The sequence below is a fragment of the Mobula birostris genome, chromosome 6, assembly GCF_030028105.1.
Source record: "Mobula birostris isolate sMobBir1 chromosome 6, sMobBir1.hap1, whole genome shotgun sequence".
In the NCBI taxonomy this organism is placed as follows: domain Eukaryota; kingdom Metazoa; phylum Chordata; class Chondrichthyes; order Myliobatiformes; family Myliobatidae; genus Mobula; species Mobula birostris.
This window is the reverse complement of record NC_092375.1, coordinates 167,433,670-167,453,582: the sequence shown is the minus strand read 5'-3', so window position 1 is coordinate 167,453,582 and position 19,913 is coordinate 167,433,670. Positions and strand designations below refer to the sequence as shown.

The 19,913-nt window shown below is 41.3% G+C and overlaps 1 protein-coding gene across 2 annotated transcripts in view; it reads left to right on the top strand.

Annotated features, from left to right (window-relative positions):
- The window catches only part of LOC140199556 (juxtaposed with another zinc finger protein 1-like), a 350,439-nt gene extending 334,298 nt beyond the window's left edge, over nucleotides 1–16,141 (top strand). The window contains exon 6 of one of the 2 annotated variants that reach the window (XR_011886446.1): nucleotides 15,849–16,141. The gene's annotated coding sequence lies outside the window, so the exon portion shown is untranslated. Of the gene's footprint in view, nucleotides 1–6,389; nucleotides 6,472–15,848 lie in introns of those variants that run through there. The other variant, XR_011886445.1, reaches the window with a different exon arrangement.
- The last annotated feature ends 3,772 nt before the right edge of the window (nucleotides 16,142–19,913 follow it).

Here is a 19,913-nt window from a genome sequence, read left to right as displayed (position 1 = left end):
TGCATAAATAACTGATAAAGGGCAGCAGAATTACTGTGCCCAGTAACGTCTCTGTTCCACAGTATGAACAATGAATGTACTACATCAGTGATTTTCACAATTGGCATTTCCCCGTAAATAACATTTTAGTAACATTTGGATACATTGCAGAGCCTCAGATTGATTTTCATTCAGTTTAAATGAAATAATTGTATGTAATCTAATATCTGTTCAGCAAAGTCACACTCTTCACTTTTACTGACAGTTTAATATTCAGTCACAGCAGCTTTAATTATCATGTAGCTCTCAGGCTTGTTCTTCTCCCATTCTATCTCTATTTCTGTAATTCACTCCCACATATCATCTTTCATCTGAGATTGCACCATGGCATTGGTTACTTAATTGTATATAACTATATTAAAGCCAGTTAACAAGGTGCACCCTTACCATTTCCAAAATTGTTATCTGCATTATCAATGAAATACTCGAACTTAAAGCTGAGATAATGGAATTATGGATTTTCCTGCACAATCATTTGGATTGCTTTGACTACCACAAAGCTGAATGAATTGCTTTTTTCAACTTTGGCAACCCTAGTAACTGTACTGCATTTGTTGCTTGGGTATCTTTAGGATAGATCTGAAGCAGATAACATACCTGGGATAACTGATCATTATCCAGTGGTGTCTATATGGCAAAGGTTGCCAAAAGCTGCCCGATAATACCTGGTGGTCAAGAAATTCAAGGTAGCAGTAACTAGATTGCAATGTAGACAAAGATGTTCGGCCTCCCAAAATGAATAACAGAGCACCAGCTACTAATCAACACACTTACTAAAAAGGTAGTTGAGGAATCTGACTAAGATTTTCTCATTCTATGACCTTGAGGTATCTGTTTATAAGGAATAGCAAACTTCTGAGCTCCTACCTTCCGACGTATCTTTTCTAATCTCCAAATTCTATCTCATGCCCCTTGTTCTATATTGCTCATGAACATTTATAGGGATTACCAATCAGAAACTCGTACACCAGTGCAAAGTGTTGCATTCTGCACAGCTGATTTAGCATTGCATTTAGTCTTAAAATAAAAGTAGAAGATACTAGAAATGCTCAGCAAGTCAAGCTCCATCTGTGGAGAGAGAGAGAAAATGGAGGTAATAGTTTATTTTGATGAACTTTCATAACAACTGAAGAAATATTACCAAACAAATTTAAGTTGCAGAGAAAGGGGAGGGGTGGAGAGAACAAAGCAAAACACATAGCAATAAAAGTCATTACAGACCATTAGGCTACATACAACTAAACAAATACACAGGCAAAGTCTAACTTTTTGTCATGGCAGCACAAGTTTTACTTGCCATGCACCATTATAAGAGGTTGAGAGGGAAAATAAGTCAATCATTATCACATGGTGCACTGGACTCAATGAGCTGAATGGTCTAATTCTGCTCCTATGGTCTTCTGGTCTAAACAGCAGTAAGTTGAGTTTGATTTGGGTGGCATCACAGGAAAGTGTTGAAGGAAGGTTAGTACAATCCTTTGGTCTCCATTTAACTGCACTGTGGCAAGTAATAGGGAACTGCTACTGCTGAGATGAATTCTGCCAGCATAGTCTAATTAAGTAAGTAACCATATCATGTAGTTCTATTCTGTTTATTACCATGGAAATAAACTTTAACTCATTAGAAAATCTGGCTTTCTAATTATTTAGGTTCTGGTTTAGATACAGAACCCTACAATATTATTTTGTCCTTATTTTACAGTGGTTTCTTAAGGACTACAGATTAAGGACTAAAATCTATAGGCTGAGTCCCATGACAACAATGTGCTTGTTTTTGGGTTATGTTCTACTTGCATTCTTGCCATGGCTCATTTCGTTTCTGGAATCAGAGGCAGTAATAATATGCCTGCTGTGACCACTGTGAGAGGGACTGGAGCACAACTGACATACAGCTACATACTTATTTAAAGAGCGGGTCACTTACATCAGCCTTGAATAGCACAAGCTTCTATACAGATTTAATTTAAAGGAAGCATTTCTGTGGTTTGGTCTTGAACGAAGAAAAGCTTTCTCATGCATCTAAGTTCAAATCGTGTCTAAAGATTCTTTTTTTTTCTTTTAATAAATTCATATTTATCTTAAAACAGTGGAGTTTAAAGTCTTTGTGTAGCTACATGCATAGCTGGTTTCCAGCAAAACTTTGATTGAAGAACAGAATTCTGATTCACCCGAGCTATTCCATCATGTAAAATTCCTGATGCAGGCATAACATTTTAATGTATTATCCTGATCCAAGCATAATATGTTCCCCAATTATTCATGTTTTCATTGCTCAGCATACTGAATATTGTCAGTCTAGCATATGTCAGTCAATTTCCTCACACTTTCGATGAAAGATCATGTTTTGTAAAATAATGTGTTTAATAATTTGGAACCAGTTTCAGTACCTGGCCAAAATCTATTGAAGGTATTACAGTCAGGCTTTTCCAATTTATGAACAGTTGATAAGAACTTGTGATCCAAAAAGAAATTATTGTTGGGATTTCTCACTGGGAATATCCTAGAGGGAATTCTACAATTTGAAGTTGTTATTTCAGAAGTCATGTCTGCAAGGCGCAAACAAGATTTATACAAGCCGTCTACTAAAATTATGGGGGCTAATTAAGAAAATATTTGGTCCATGGATGTCTATACATTTACCAGTTATATGAATTTGTCAGCTTGAAAATAAAGGGCATAGAGATTCTGTTACTTACCACACAGCAATTTGATATATTATAAAGCAGTGTGAATGTGTATATTCAACTGAAGATCTTCAGCATTAATTTGTGATGTATGATACAATCGTCAGTGTATTGAGCCCTGAGTAGAGGGACACAGACAGAAAGCCAAGGATCAGTAAAAAGCATTAAGATGTAGAAATAACCCAAGCATAGGGATAGTTTCAGACACAGAGAATGGCCTTCCTTTTCTGTAAGTGCTTAGTGAGCTCAGTCAATATGGTTATATGTGTATTTTTTGTCGATTGACATATTAAGGATCTTTAGCACTTCATGTTGCTCCACATTCCTCCAATTTTCCTCTCCTGGCACATCGTTAGTGAAAAGCACATTAAATCCCTGTGTAAAACTAAATGGCAGCAAAAGCTGTAAGTACAGCAAAAGAATGAAAATCAGGTAGACGTGACTCGCAAAATGTATATTTTAAGTAAGTGGTCTGGAGTACATACTGTATATCTGAAAAAGTGAGTAAGTAAACTCAGCTTTATTGTGTTAGATCAGCCAGTGTGCTGAAGGTTTGCACAATGGTAGATACTGTATTTCCTAATCTGTTTGAAATGAGCTACATAACTAATGTAACTTTCCATTACTTTTACTACAACATACTTCATGATAATATTCTTGTTGAATAATATATAGCACAACCTTGATATAACATATTCAGTAAAAAAATAATGCATCTAGGATCCCAGCAAGGGAGCAATATTCCCAGCACCTTTGTTTCTGAAAGTCCCTTCTAACAATGGATGTACTGTGGAGAGAGCAGTTAAGTTTTGAGAGAAGACTGGCATTTCAATGCTGCAAATTTGTTCCTGTGGTACACAGAAAGAGCATAGAATAGGGGCTGAGTGGGGTGAAAATCATGATGCATTATCTTAAAAAGGAAGGTTTCCAAAATTAGATAAATGTTAGTTTCACTTATAACGTGAGTAGCTGATAATGTGGGTATTAAAGTTGCTCCCCAACATCCATGCCTTATAAATGTTGTATGCTACGTGCAATATTAAAAATGCAGTATTATTCAATGGAAAGCACGTTACGAGAAGAGTTAAGCACTTATTGCATTCTCAAGAAAGGTTGGCTTTGAGCTTTATCTTACCAGTGATGCTCATTGATTTTTGTGTGTAGGTTCATCAAGAAAAAAAGCCTTGAAATAAAATCTCTGTTTTTGCCAAATGTGTGGTATCGGTAAATTAATAAATTCTGACATAAATTCTTCAGCTCATGGAATATGGATCTTGAGCAAAGAAGAAGGTGGGGGAAAGAAATGAATATTAATTCCTGGATGAAACAAACCACCTAAAAAAAAAAAAGCAGAGCTATCTGAGATTAGTAAGTGCAGATGCAGCAAGCTAGTGGCTGAAGTCTACACCAAGATGTCAGGGTTCTTAGCTAATATGAAGTAGCGGGGGTAAATGTGATTTGGTTGTGATCAGCAATTTGGAAAGTGGAAGAGACACAGGGGAACCTGATAGGAAAGAAAAATTCAAAACTGATCACCAGAATGAAAAATAGGCCATTCGGAATAATCCCTGCTTCAGATTAACTATAGATGATAGCTGGATCCCACTGCCAAAAGGTGCAATCAGATAACTACATTACTATATTTAAGAGGCATTTAAACAGATCCTTAAAAAGGAATATGAGGAAAAATGTAGATGGGCAAAAAGGTTAGTGTAGAAATGATGGGCCAAAGGGCCTGTTTTTGTGCTATGTGACATACAGCATCCGTCATCCCCAAGTGAGCTAGTTAAAATCCCCTCCTGCTGTTACAAGGATGCTTACAACTTCCCTTGTCTACTGTTACCTCAAGTTTCTCATTCTGATGTGGGTTGCTGATGAAATCTGTTTTCCTAACACATCAATCCGATAAGGATCTGTCAAGTATTTCAGTAAATAGTTACTCACCGGCATTTTCACAAAGAAATTTTTTGAAACTTATTGGACATATTTCCTGATTCAGATCGTCTGGCTTTAACCCACAAACTGCGAGAGCTGGGAAGGGGTGGTGACAAACCCGCTAAAAGGAGACAGGTAGTTTTGGCAGAGGATGCGTGACTCTATGTTTACAACTACATTTTATTTAACTAATGGTATTGAAAAGGAACTATCAGCAGGTAAAAGGTGCTGAAAGTCATCAGAGGAATTTAATTCATCCCAGGAGGTGCAAAAGTGTTACCTTCTCACCCAGCAAGCTTGCCTCCAAAGCACGCCTAATCAATAAACCCTCCCCTCAGGGGTCCATGGGCCCCTTGCTTAATGGTATTGGTCCCTGGCATAAAAAAGGTTGGGAACCCCGGCCTCCCCTGGACTTTAATTTATGATCCCCCTCCATGCCTAGCACTGTACTTTTTCTATCTCACTACCCTTAAAACCCAGGACAATATACAGCTGCAGGCTCCCTTGTCCACTCAATTATCACAAGAACCTGCACCCAGAAATGTTAGGTCCAGGCCACTGAACTGGAACATGAGTCCACCCTTCTCTCCACTGATACATCCCATCCTACAGAATGTTTCTGGCGTCTCCTTTTTTTCCCCAGATTTCCTACATCTGCAATATTTTGCTCTTCGTTCGTTTATCAGCCATCATCTTCGCGCAGTACAAATACTTGTGGTATTTCTTATTCCCATATGGATAAGTGTCAGAATGATAGAAACGTTTCATTACTGGGAATGCAAATAAATTATTCGGAATCAACCTATGAATGAATATGAGAATTTCTTTCTTAAAGCATGGAACTTAATATCTGAATGCTTAATTCAGTGTGAATACAGAACAGAAAAAAGACTTTCCCCAAATGTATACTTAGGCATAAGCCTCCATAATCTTTGCATTTGTACAGCAGAAATTCTGGCTCAATATTTCCTTCAAAGGATGTGATTTTCTTCCCCTATAGACACAGTCCAAGTATATTAAACATTCAAATGTGAATAGTGATTTGTTAATCTGCCCTTGGTTAATCAAACAACCATGAAAATCTGCCACCTCCATATAGATCCTTGTCATTTTAACTGAAGCTCAGTGGGATTCAATGCTACAATGACTCTGTCTTTGCTTGTGCATCTGTCTGTAAATAACATTAGGAGCAGCCATTATATCTCACCTATCAGATGACATTTGGTAAACTGATCAATAAAAGTAAAAGGTTATCTCCGAAATTCACAAATTTCTGACTTTGATAAACTTTTCTTTAACTTTAAGTATTTAAAATGACAACCTTGTGTTTTAGTTATTCTAACAACTGAGACAAATGTCCATCGGAAATTTGAAAAGAAAATCTTTATGGCATCATTAAGCTGGTAACAGTGAACCATGCAGCCCTAATGAAACTTGGCTTGTCTTATTAGGTTTGTTTGCTTTTGTCTGGACAGGAGAATTTGGCCAGGGCAGACATAATCATTCCATTAAAACAACCTGTGCAGCTTACAGCAGAAACAAAACTGCTCCTTGAGCGACAATATATCCAATAATAGGCGGCTAGTTGTGTGTCAAAAAGCACTTACACAATCAAGAGAGCCAGTTGACATCATAAACCAGGAGAGTGGAGCTCAAGTAGTTTATGTTATTTGAACTTTGAGATTTGTGTAACTACCTTGAACCTACTCATTGCTGTTTGTTATTTTACAGACTCTGGCAGCAAATGGCAGACAGCGAGTTCACAGCAATTACAGAAGGCCATTGCGATGGTAGAGGATATATTACAAACACCCATGGGATAAGATTTAGATCTCACAAGTGGGTTGACCTGATAATTCACAAAACAATTTTTTTTGTTTGTGAGTTATGGGACGGTGGAACAAAGCAAGAATTAAATTATATCCCATGGGGCTTCATAACGTATGCTGTTTAACTCATACTGCATGTATTAATTTGGCAAAAAAATCATAAGGTTAATTAAGCAATGGGTAAATATAAAAGATTGGTTTAGTGGGGCACAACATTCTTTTGCATGTTGGTTGCAGGGCATGCTGAGGCACTGTAAAAACTCATTAACTATTGCTATCTGTGGTGTGGTGAAAATCTTGAAATTTCCAACTTTTTCTCTTCAAAAAGAAATCTCATTAAATATTTAAAATATGAAGCCTGCATTATTTAATGGATTTAAAAGCAGAACAAAATTATCAGTCACTTGCAGTTATTGAAAGGATGATTGATACGAGTTTGCCAAAATTTTCCATACTATTGTTTTTCATTGTATATATAATAGGATTTGCTTGCAATATTTTCCCTGCAATTCCCAAGTGAAGAACTGTTATCTTATTACAAATCCTAAATCATTCCCATTAATTTCTCTATAATTTTAAAGTGATAATTGTACTCTGTTGAAGCACTACACATTTAAGAACTAAATTATTCACATCAAGCCATGATGTAATAATTATGCTTTTTAATGTAATTATATCTTTAATAACTGAATGAATACTCTGTCATTTAACCTTTCTGGTGATGCTTTGACTCCCTGAAACACTTTTCTTTTGAGATATGGGTGAAACATTTTTGTTCACCAACATATATCTTTTTTGGATGCTACAAGAGCTCTTGGAAGTGCAAAATACCAAATGTAAGCTGCACCCTTCATGCAACACTCTTACATACTATTCATACAGATCAAATCATTACACAGTGCATTGAGGCAGAACAAGATAAAACAATAATAATACAGAATGAAGTGTTACTGCTACAGAGAGAGTGAGAAAGTGCAGTGTAGATAACCAATAAGGTAGAGCTCATAACAGGGTTAGATTATGAGGTCAAGAGTTCAATTTATCATACTGGGGACCTATTTAATAGTCTTATAACAGTGAACACAAAATAATCTGCAGATGCTGGGATCAAAGCAACACTCACAACACGCTGGAGGAACTCAGCAGGTCGGGCAGCATCCGTGGAAACGATGAGTCAATGTTTCGGGCCAGATAGGGTAGTTAGGAAAGCTTATGGGGTGTTAGCTTTCATAAGTCGAGGGATAAAGTTTAAGAGTCATGATGAAATGATGCAGCTCTATAAAACTCTGGTTAGGCCACACTTGGAGTACTGTGTCCAGTTCTGGTTGCCTCACTATAGGAAGGATGTAGAAGCATTGGAAAGGGTACAGAGGAGATTTACCAGGATGCTGCCTGGTTTAGAGAGTATGCATTATGATCAGAGATTAAGGGAGCTAGGGCTTTACTCTTTGGAGAGAAGGAGAATGAGAGGAGACATGATAGTGTACAAGATAATAAGAGGAATAGATAGAGTGGATAGCCAGCACGTCTTCCCCAGGGCACCACTGCTCAATACAAGAGAACGTGGCTTTAAGGTAAGGGGTGGGAAGTTCAAGGGGGATATTAGAGGAAGGTTTTTTACTCGGAGAGTGGTTGGTGTGTGGAATGCACTGCCTGAGTCAGTGGTAGAGGCAGATACACTAGTGAAGTTTAAGAGACTACTAGACAGGTATATGGAGGAATTTAAGGTGGGGTTTATATGGGAGGCAGGGTTTGAGGGTCGGCACAACATTGTGGGCTGAAGGGCCTGTACAGTGCTGTACTTTTCTATGTTCTATGAACCCTTCATCCAGACTGAAGAGGGAAGGGGCAGAGACCCTATAAAGAAGGTTGGGGGGAGGGTGGGAAGGAGAAAGCTGGTAGGCCCAGTTGAAAAACCAGTAATTTGAAAGACAAAGGGGTGGGGGAGGGGAAGCAGGGAGGTGATAGGCAGGAAAACAATGGGTAGTAGAAGGAGGTGGAACCATGAGGGAGGTGATAGGCAGCTGAGGGAGGGGGCAGAGTGAAATAGGGATAGGGGAAGGGAGGGGGAGGGAATTACCGGAAGTTGGAGAATTCTACGTTCATACCAAGGGGCTGGAGACTAACTAGATGGTATATGAGGTTTTGCTCTTCCAACCTGAGTTTAGCTTCATCATGGCAGTAGAGGAGGAGGCTAAACTCAGGTTGGAGGAGCAACACCTCATATACCGTCTAGGTTAGGTAGTCTCAAGCCCCTTGGTATGAACATAGAATTCTCCAACTTCCGGTAATTCCCTCCCCCTCCCTTCCTCTATCCCTATTTCACTCTGCCCCTCCCCCAGCTGCCTAGCACCTCCCTCATGGTTCCCCCTCCTTCTACTACCCATTGTTTTGCTGCCTATCACCTCCCTGCTTCCCCTCCCCCACCCCTTTGTCTTTCAAAGTACTGGGTTTTCAACTGGACCTACCAGCCTTCTCCTTTCCACCCTCCCCCACCTTCTTTATAGGGCCTCTGCCCCTTCCCTCTTCAGTCCTGACGAAGGGTTCCGGCCCGAAACGTCGACTCATTGTTCCCACGGATGCTGCCCGACCTGCTGAGTTCCTCCAGCGTGTTGTGAGTGTTGCTTATAACAGTGAGGTAGAACCTGTCCTTGAGCCTAGTATTATGTGCTTTTGTGCTACCCGATGGGAGAGGGGAGAAGAGAGAAGGTCTGGGGTGGGTGGAGGCTTTGCTTATGCTGGTTGCTTTACTGAGGGAGTGAGAGGTAGAAATAGAGTCCATGGAGGGGAGGCTGATTTCGGAGCTGTGCTAAGCGGTGTCCGTGACCCTCTGCAGTTTCTTATGGTCATGTGCAGAGCAGATAGGATCCTTTCTATGGTGCATTGGTTAAAATTGGTAAGGATTGGCGGAGACATGCCACATTTCTTTTGCCTTCTAACGAAGTCGAGGCATTGGTGAGCTTTCTTGGATGTGGCACCTACAGGTGATGTTCAGACCTAAAAACCGAGCTTACGCAATAAACTCTTACTAATGTTACAGAATTTACTGTGTTTTTGGATATGGACTTAGTTTGTAGACTGTGGACTTTTTTTCAGACTTATAGTTTTTTATATTCTGTATTTTTATCCCATTATTTTCTCTTTTTTGTGTGTGGGAGGGGGATTTGGGGGGGGTCGATGTTCTTGCAGCATATTTTTGTTAGTTTCTTTCTGCAGGGAGAGGGAGATTTGGAGGCCAATATACTTGTTGCATTTTGTGCGGGTGGGAAGGGAGTTTGTGGTCGATGTTCTTTTTGTGTTTTTTTTTGTGTAGGGAGAGGGGCATTTGGGGGCCAATGTTCTTGCTGTGTTTCATGTGGGGGAGGGAGGGTTGATGACCGTGTTGCTGTTCTTTTTTGTGCGGGGGAGGAGTTGGGGTAGGTTTGCTGTTTCTCACTGAACTGACTTCCATGGTTTTTTCTTGGTTTCGTGGCTATCTGGAGAAGATGAATCTCAGAGTTGTACACTGCTTTCATAATTTGATAATAAATAAACCCTTGAACCTTTAAACAGAGCTTACCTTTAAAGTCAATGACCTTTCATTGGAATTAAAAGAAAGGTCATCAGTCTGAAACATTAGTTCCTTTTCTCATTACTGACGCTGCCTGGCTGCCTGTTGAGTATTCAAGGAATTCTTGTTTTTTTTTCTGAATTTTTAGCATTTCCAATACTTAACTTCAAAACAAACAAGTTGCTCCCATTATGGTTCATTAATAAGGTATCCCGTTCTGATACAGTATGGCAGCAAAAATGAGCAGAGAACATGCCACTTTAGACCAGCTGCTGATGGTTGTAGGGCAGGGAAGGGAGAGGAGCAGGCTACTTTGCCAGGACTGTCAAGGACAATTCTCATATTAACATAGAAACATAGAAAACCTACAGCACAATACAGGCCCTTCGGCCCACAAAGCGGTGCCGAACATGTCCTTAGAAATTACCAGGGTTACCCATAGCCCTCTATTTTTCTGAGCTCCATGTACCTGTCCTGGAGACTCTTAAAGGACCCTATCATATCCGCCTCCACCACTGTTGCCGGCAGCCCATTCCACACACTCACCACTCTCTGCGTAAAAAAAAAAAACTTACCCCTGACATCTCTTTTGTACCTACTTCCAAGCACCTTAAAACTGTGCCCCCTCGTGCTAGCCATTTCAGCCCTGGGAAAAAGCCTCTGACTATCCACATGATCAATGCCTCTCATCATCTTATACACCTCTATCAGGTCACCTCTCATCCTCCATCACTCCAAGGAGAAAAGGCCAAGTTCACTCAACCTATTCTCATAAGGCATGCTCCCCAATCCAGGCAACATCCTTGTAAATCTCCTCTGCACTGTTTCTATGGTTTCCACATCCTTCCTATAGTGAGGCGACCAGAAATGAGCACAGTACTCCAAGTGGGGTCTGACCAGGGTTCTATATAGCTGCAACATTACTGCTTGGCTCCTAAACTCAGTCCCATGATTGATGAAAGCCAATGCACTGTATGCCTTCTTAACCACAGAGTCAACCTGCACAACAGCATTGAATGTCCTATGGACTCGGACCCCAAGATCCCTCTGATCCTCCACACTGCCAAGAGTCTTACCATTAATATTATATTCTGCCATCATAATTGACCTACCAAAATGAACCACCTCACACTTATCTAGGTTGAACATCTGCCACTTCTCAGTCCAGTTTTGCATCCTGTCAATGTCCTGCTGTAACCTCTGACAGCCCTCCACACTATCCACAACAGCCCCAACCTTTGTGTCATCAGAAAATTTACTAACCCATCCCTCCACTTCTTCATCCAGGTAATTTATAAAAATCACAAACAGTAGGGGTCTCAGAACAGATCCCTGAGGCACACCATTGGTCACCGACCTCCATGCAGAATATGACCCGTCTACAACCACTCTTTGCCCTCTGTGGGCAAGCTAGTTCTGGATTCACAAAGCAATGTCCCCTGGATCCAATGCCTCCTTGCTTTCTCAATAAGCCTCGCATGGGGTACCTTGTCAAATGCCTTGCTGAAATCCATATACACTACATCTACTGCTCTGCCATCATCAATGTGTTTAGTCACATCCTCAAAAAATTCAATCAAGCTCATAAGGCACAACCTGCCTTTGACAAAGCCATGCTGACTATTCCTAATTATATTGTGGCTCTCCAAATGTTCATAAGTCCTGCCTCTCGGGATCTTCTCCATCAACTTATCAACCACTGAAGTAAGACTCACTGGTCTATAATTTCCTGGGCTATCTCTACTCCCTTTCTTGTATAATGGAACAACATCCGCAACCCTCCAATCCTCCGGAACCTCTCCCGTCCCCATTGATGATGCAAAGATCATCGCCAGAGGCTCAGCAATCTCCTCCCCGCAGTAGCCTGGGGTACATCCCGTCCGGTCCTGGTGACTTATCCAACTTGATGCTTTCTAAAGGCTCCAGGACATCCTCGTTCTTAATATCTACATGCTCAAGCTTTTCATTTGGACTGAAAAGCTTGAGCATGTAGATATTAATTCTCCTTCTTGAATCTCTGAAACTTTGTGAAGTGTGCACACTTTGATAAATTCAATTTCACTAAAATCTTCCTCTACTGCTGCCACCATTTCAGAGCAGGACTAAGGTTGCAATGCCAGTGGCCATCAAGGTTACAGAAGCCATGATCTTTTATATATATATATAGATATGTAGCTCCTTCTGAGCTGAGACAGGAGATATGTAGTTGGCTTGCAATTTGCCATTTTCCATTAAAAAAGAAGATGCATCTTCTGAAGTGAGTATATTTCATTCTCTATTATTAGAAACCAGCAGAGAAGTGAGCACAAGGCATGGCAAAGTTTACACCCTTTTTCATGGTCCAGGTTGACATTGCCTGAGTGCAAGTCACTTTGCAACTATCACATGTCAATGCTTCTCTGTAGTGGGATAAAAAGGAATTCCACTCCTTCAGTGTCCAGCTGGTGTGTAGTAATGGATAATAAAATAACAGATCAGTGTTTGGTGTCCTTGCAGCAGTCATGATGCCTTGAATCTGTGCTGTTCTGCTGTGCCATTTACTTGCTATACAGCTGAACACTTGACAAACCACGTGTTGGGCCCTGAACAATAAAAACAAGGATGTGGCTGATGAACCCAGTATGCAGATAATGAGAACCATGTGATAGAATTAACCACTGGCTGGTTGAAGCTAAATATCTGCGACCTGAACTGGTCTGGACAAGTCCAGCAAAAATCATCTGAGCAGATGTCAGAATTTTTGATGCCTTATTTGAGGCTACACATCACTATCATGAGGCTATAAATGTTGCCACCAGCTACACGGTGAGCAAGTTAGCAAGATTGGTGGGTCTGACATCGCAGTACTTCCCGATGTGAGTTTTTCTCTGCTTTACCATCCATTTCAAACCACCTTGGTTCAGAGTACAAAAGGAACTGATCACTTCTTCCACAATGAAAAACACTGGCTTCCAAACTCTGAACAAAAATGTCTTGCTGGGCTGTTATCAGGATCCTATGTACATCTGACATTGAGCAAAAACTATCCGGCAGACTTATCAGTGCATGGAGCATTTTATAGTGTATGCCCACTCTAAATGGACGTGTTTATCCCCTCTGTCAGAACTTATGTGCAATCTTTCCTTGCGGTCAACTAGCACTTGTGCTGTTCTTTTTCCTGTCCTGACAGCTGGCCTGATGGAGGCTGCACCTTTAAACCATCTACAATATCCACATGTGAGCTGACGACTGTGAGAGTGAAATCTCGTGATGACAAGTCTTGATCAGCACTGTGTTTTTAGCTGCCCTTGCCTCACCTCACCTGGCTATGGTTCCTGCGTTAAGGGAAGAGGAGGCAACAGTAAGTCTATGGTGTGGAGAGTAGGAACTCCAGGCTTATACTGGTTGCAACTTGTAAGTGTGGAGAGACTGTGGGCTGTTCATAGAACTTAGAACACTACAGTACATTGTTTCCCATGATGGGGGAGTCTAGTACGAGAGGGCGTGACTTAAGGATTGAAGGGCGTCCATTCAGAACAGAGATGCGAAGAAATTTTTTTAGCCAGAGGGTGGTGAATCTATGGAATTTGTTGCCATGGGCAGCAGTGGAGGCCAAGTCATTGGGTGTATTTAAGGCAGAGATGGATAGGTATCTGAGTAGCCAGGGCATCAAGGGTTATGGTGAGAAGGCAGGGGAGTGAGACTAAATGGGAGAATGGATCAGCTCATGATAAAATGGCGGAGCAGACTCCATGGGCCGAATGGCCGACTTCTGCTCCTTTGTCTTATGGTCTTATGGTACAATACAGCTCCTCTGGCTCACAATGTACTCATGCTGTGAACCTACTCTAAGATCAATCTAACTCTTCCCTCCTACATAGCTTTACATTTTTCTATTATCCATGAGGTTCTTAAGTGCTTCTAGTGTACCTGCCCGTACCACTACCCCTGACAGAGCATTGCATGCACCCACCACTCTGTGTAAATAAACATTACCTCCTTTGACATCCCCTGAATACTTTCCTCCAATCACCTTAAGATTATAAACATGAGAAAGTCTACAGATGCTGGAAATCCAAAGCAACACACACAAAATGCTGGAGGAACTCAGCAGGTCAGGCAACATCCATGGAAATGAATAAACAGTCGATGCTTCGGGCTCCTTCAGGACTTAAAATTATGCCCCCTGGTGTTGGCCATTTCCGCCAATGGAAGAAGGAAGGTGAAGAATGGGGATTTCTTATTTTACGTTCAGCCCTGCTGCTGAGCATAGCCCCAGCAACTGATGGCCCATGTGACTGGCACAGTTTCCTCAATATTTAGGACATCCAGCCAACCCTCGACCCTGTTATTATTTGCAGCTCCCTCCATTTCAGCACTACTTTTTCCTGTAGGAGAGGGAGGCATTTCAATGAGTGTCATGGAATGTGCTTGGATGGTGTGGTCAGCATGATCAAAGAGCTGTAGGTGCTCTCAAGCTGAGATACTGGGTTTAGACCGTGCAGTGCAGTAAATGTGAGGCTGGAGTTAAACAAACCAAATGTGAATCCTGGTTGACAGAAATTATTTTAAGGTGAGTGGCAGAGACACATTGAGTTACATCTCAGACTTGTCATGCTTTTGGCTGAATCTGGAATTTGGAGTTATGTTTGCCAACTTTGTCCACTAATGTGAGACCATGGAGTGAACGCTTTCTAGCAACTCATCTGAGTCCTTAAGCTTAACTCTAAGCAGTGATCTACAAGGAGTCTCCTCCTGCACATGTTAGAAAGTGTCCTGATCTCTTGCAATGGAGACTACCACTCTATTCCAATTCTGGCATCAGTCTGTGAACCTTGATATCTGCTCTCCCCCTCTTTCCCACATCCACCTCTCATTCTCCACCCACAGCGTTTTGCCTTCTCTAAAGCTTCCCAGATCATTTTCAGGTGTTAGTTTCCAGCAAGCTGTGATCAGAGAGCCCTTGCACTGTAAAGGGAGAGGGTTGGATCTGCAATTAGTAATTGATGCCAACCATTCATCCTGCTGAAGTGGCCAGCCAGCGATCAGGATTCTTGGCAAAGGCGTGATCCTTCAATCCAAGAAATCCTGCAGAGCTTCTCTCTTCCCAGCACTGCAAATAAGGATCATATTTTTGAAGCCATTAGCTTTCCCTACTTATTTTTTCTCTCGCATCTGCCTCTTCTCACCACTGCTTTCTGTTTCTGCTTGGCTTCAGTAATTTTCTATAAGCCTGCTAAATGCTACAGCCCATCTCACGTCACCTATTGGGTTGACAAGCTGATTCTGATCAAGGGATGGTAAAGAAACCTTATGTTACTACATGAATAAATTACCTATTTAGAGGTCTTTTATCCCATTGAATTATACAGACATTATAAACAAGACGATTTTCAAATAATTGCAGCAAGACATTTCTTACTAAGAATATAAGATTCAATATGTATGAATATATTACAGGGATATAATTAAACATGATCGCATAATTTATGTTACTAAATAGGATGGTAGTGTTCAAATGATTTGTGAAGATGTTGTCATTTTTGATAAATGGAATTAATGATTTTGCCTCATTTTAAAATGCTTTTTAAAATTTCTCCAGTTAAATTACATAAAGTTTTTATGTGTGCCCTTTATATTATATTCTTGTCAGAAACGGCTGTCAGCCGCTTTGCTGAGCTGGGGTAATAATATGACGTAAGACCTCATGCATTACATTTCTATATATCAAGTAGCAGGATTGTGATGAGGTTGTATTACCCGTATTATACTGTGTGGAACATCACATATGATAACAGCGTTGCTTTTTCATCTGCTTCTATTATTTTCCAGTGGTTCACCTCTGTCACGATGCCTACAGCTGCAAAGCATGGAGCAGAACTGTGGATTCCACCTCAGCACCAATGTTCCACAGTGATTTGGCCATTCCGAGGTTTGTCTCTGCCGGAAGATGGATATAGGTGAACCAGGCTCCTGTCAGTTTTTCCCCAGGAGGACCATACAATCCCACCAGAAGCCACAGAAGGACTGATGGAACTCATCACACACATTGTTAAAGCGACAGCCTCTGTCAAAACTCAAACCTCCTGTCACAGTGATGTCAGATGAGTGCCCTATTGCTTTATCACCACACCACTGAAGAAATGATTTCGGAATAGTCCCTGAAGTAAAGTCTCTCCTTCATGCTTTTTTGCTTTAGTATGCTATTTATTTTAACCGTCTTTAGCACTGATAGGCTATTACAAATACTGGATCTGAAACACTGCATGCACTTATACTGAGGTCTCACAGCTACATTACCACGATTGGTCTAAACCGGTTCAAACCCTGTAACATCCTTGATTTCAGGCTGGAGACTGCCACAATCACCGGATTACACAGGTCCGGATATATTCTGCCCAGGAAGCAATTTTAACAATGTTGCTGGGACTCCTCTGGAAATAAAGCTCATCGGCCCCCACCTGTAACAGGCAACCTTCAGAGATAAGTGTCGTGGCTAATCTTTGTGAGCCAGTGAACCTTGCCTTCGTGCTGGCCAGCAGGCTAACACGTCCCCTCACTTTCGATGTACCTGCCCCGATTTCTGCTAACTGAGGACAAGGAAACTCCAGCATCTGCTCTGGGACTTTCCAAGACCAGGATTTTTCTCATTTCCCCTCAGGGCTGGAGAACCAAGAACTAGAGGATACCGGTTTAGGGTGAGGGGGAAAAGATTGGAGACGAACCTGAGGAGCAATCTCTGTCCCTATATAGAATGAGTTCCCAGAGGAAGTAGTTGAGGCAGGTGCGTGGAGAGGAAAGTTTTGGAGAGGTAGGACTAATTGTGAACAAATGCCACTAGTTTTAATGGGAACCTTAGTTGGCATGGAGCAGATGGGCTGAAGGACCTATTGCCTGGCAATATGACTCTATAACCATGACTGCATCTTAGGACCCTGTCCTCATACTGGTGAGGTTGAGGCTCCATAAAGCCCGGCAGTGACTGGAGTTTTTGGAGCTGGTAAGCATGGATTATGGTTTTGTACAACACACGGGCATCATTGAGGCTAGTCATAGCAGCTGTACACTGATCGCTCAGCAGCACATAATATTAAGCATTATTGATTAATAGATCCCACTCTCTTCCAATTGTACTTCATGATGTAAAATATTTGGTTGGAGTTAATGTGGGTGGAAATGCCCCTTATGACACCATATTGACAAGGAATGAAATCACTGTGTCCTGGAGGGAGGGGAGGGGCAGAAAATATTTCTGACCATGTTTTCAGCCTTACTTGCCTTTTAATGGTTTTCAGCACCGTGGATGTCCTGCACTGGCCACCGATGCAGCCTAGTGCCTGTTTTAGACTGGGAAGTTATGCCAATAATTCCCCCCCCCCAGTCCCCATCTCTGGAATGCTGGGCAAAGTCACTGGCTTCCTACGGCGTGAGTATCTTGGCAGGATCCCAGCCATTCTTCTCCCATAGAGTACTGCAGTGTGCATTGTCCCTAGGATTCATGTTGCACTTTGAAAAGCTCTCATAAATTGTTACAGATTCCTAGGATATCAAGTGGGTTTATTTTTTTAATAATATAGGGAACCATTCAGCCCCTTTCAACACACTCTGCTATTTAATAAGACTATAGCTCCTCCTTAAAGTTGCCCTTCATTCTCCTTGGAAAAGCCCTATCCACGAGGGAAGGCAGTAAAAAATAAATCTAAGGGCAAAAATGGGGTATTAAATATAATTTAGTTGTCACAGGACTGTTAGAATCCATATGATTATCTGAGCCATTGACAAGACTTTTGGACAATGTCAAACCTTATAACAATTGCTGGATTTAGAGTTCAGAATCTAATACTTTCTGAAAGGCTGTGTGTCATGGCATCATATTGCTTAAGTTCTCATGGTGTGTAGTGACGTTCGGCCAGAGATATGCAGGTTAGGTAGACTGTAGCATTAGTCGATGAGGAATGTTGAATTGATACTAAGAGTTCCATTTTTGAACATAATGGGCTCATTATGGTTAAATGTATATTATAACTGCATGGCGGACCAGACTTAAAATAACCACTGCCAACAGGTAAGTTCCTCAAAGGTGACTTGTGGCTGGTGTTATGATTCTGCTCCCTGTCATTTGGAGTTGCAAAGGTAGACTAGAAGTAATACTGTGGGAACAGAATGATTTGCTCAAGGCTTCTATACAGTTGCTCCAGATACTGGTTCTTCTGGGACTGCAGTTTGCCACATACACACAGAATCTCACAGGATTTAGAGAAGAAAAACTCTCAGCTGGACGCCATATTCATTTAGGAGCTGATTGGTAGACATTATTGGTCGATGACTGGTCAGGGTGTAGAATATTGAACAGTTGTTTAAGACAAGTGATGTATTTCCTAGAACATAATAATAGAAGATGTTCTCACTACACATGGGTGAGATAATTGATCTGAATTTCTTGTGGCACTATGTACAGTCTGGTGGGACTTGACTCTTGGCATTGAGCTTCATGGTAACTACTCCCAGTACATGGCTGGAGAGTCTCTCTGTGGAAGAAGGCCTGTCCACTTTTTCACATTATGACCCCTAATGGCAACTAACCATTCAAACCATTGGCCCTTGGCTGAGACATCTGGTGTTAGTGCCGTCCATGGTAATGATTAATGAGAAGGCACTGAGGAAGCAGGCATGCTGGCTGCATAGCAGTCAATGGGCATAGCTTACCTGTACATTAGGATCTATGGACCCATATTCTGGTCCATCCCGTTTAGTCCCTTGGACATATGTAATTCAGTGCTTGTTTACTTCCACTGTCGTGAACCTTTGCTGTCTGTGATTTCCAGAACTCAGTTCTTCCAAAATTCTGGATACTTTCCTGAACTTAATAAGGTCAGTGTGTGGTTCACAAATGTCGTCTTCTTCTTCATGTGCCTTGCGCATTACACGCTTGGGCGATCATGGCTCTCCACATCGAACAATCCCTCGCAGTGTCAATGATATCTCGCACACTTAGATCTGTTAGTTCTTTCACAGTGTCCATATATTTTCTTCTCTGTTTTCCTCTTCCGTGTTTCCCAGGCATACGGCCTTGTAATGTAAGGCATTCTATTTCTCCCTTTCTGATGACATGGCGCAGGAATTTAAGTTTCCTCTCATTTAATGTTCTCATTAAAGATCTTTTTGTATGGGCACGTTGGAGTACAGTCTCATTAGTTACCTTGTCTCTATATGATATTTTCAGCATTCTTCTAAGAAACCACATTTCTGTTGCTTCTAAGTTTCTTTGGAGTTCTGGTGTTATAGTCCATGTTTTGGAAGTGTACAGCAAGATTGACCAGATGTAACATTTTAGTAGCCTAAGCCAAATGTAACAAAGCTAATTTAGTTTTATATGGTAACAACAAAGTCTTAGGATCTGTCCCCTGCTGAGTTGGCTTTGGCAGACAATGCCGGCTGGTTACATTTAAATGTCCGCAACCGATCAAAACCCTGAATGAGATATTGCCACATACTTAACTATTAAAGATGCGTGACTTGTTGTGACTAATTTATTGTCAATGTGCAGAATGAATAGAACTCATATTTCACATTCTCCACAATATCCTTTCAGTGGGGCCTTGGGTAGCAAAGTAATTGTCATGCAAATGATGTTTGAGTGAGTAATAATCTGCCCTTTAATGATGAAATGATGGACCTGCCAAACACTAGATCTGCCATGAACTGCCTGCATTTCCCTCCTGCCAGGCACAAAAAAAAGATGCCCATCTGGGAGTTATTAACATATCCTCCTCAATTCAATACTGACTTTAGCATAATCCATATTTGTTGGAGGAAGTCCAGCAGCAGCTAGCGAACAGCAGTCATATGTTGCAGTGACACATTTCAACCAGTACATATAAAGCATGCTTGGGCAGC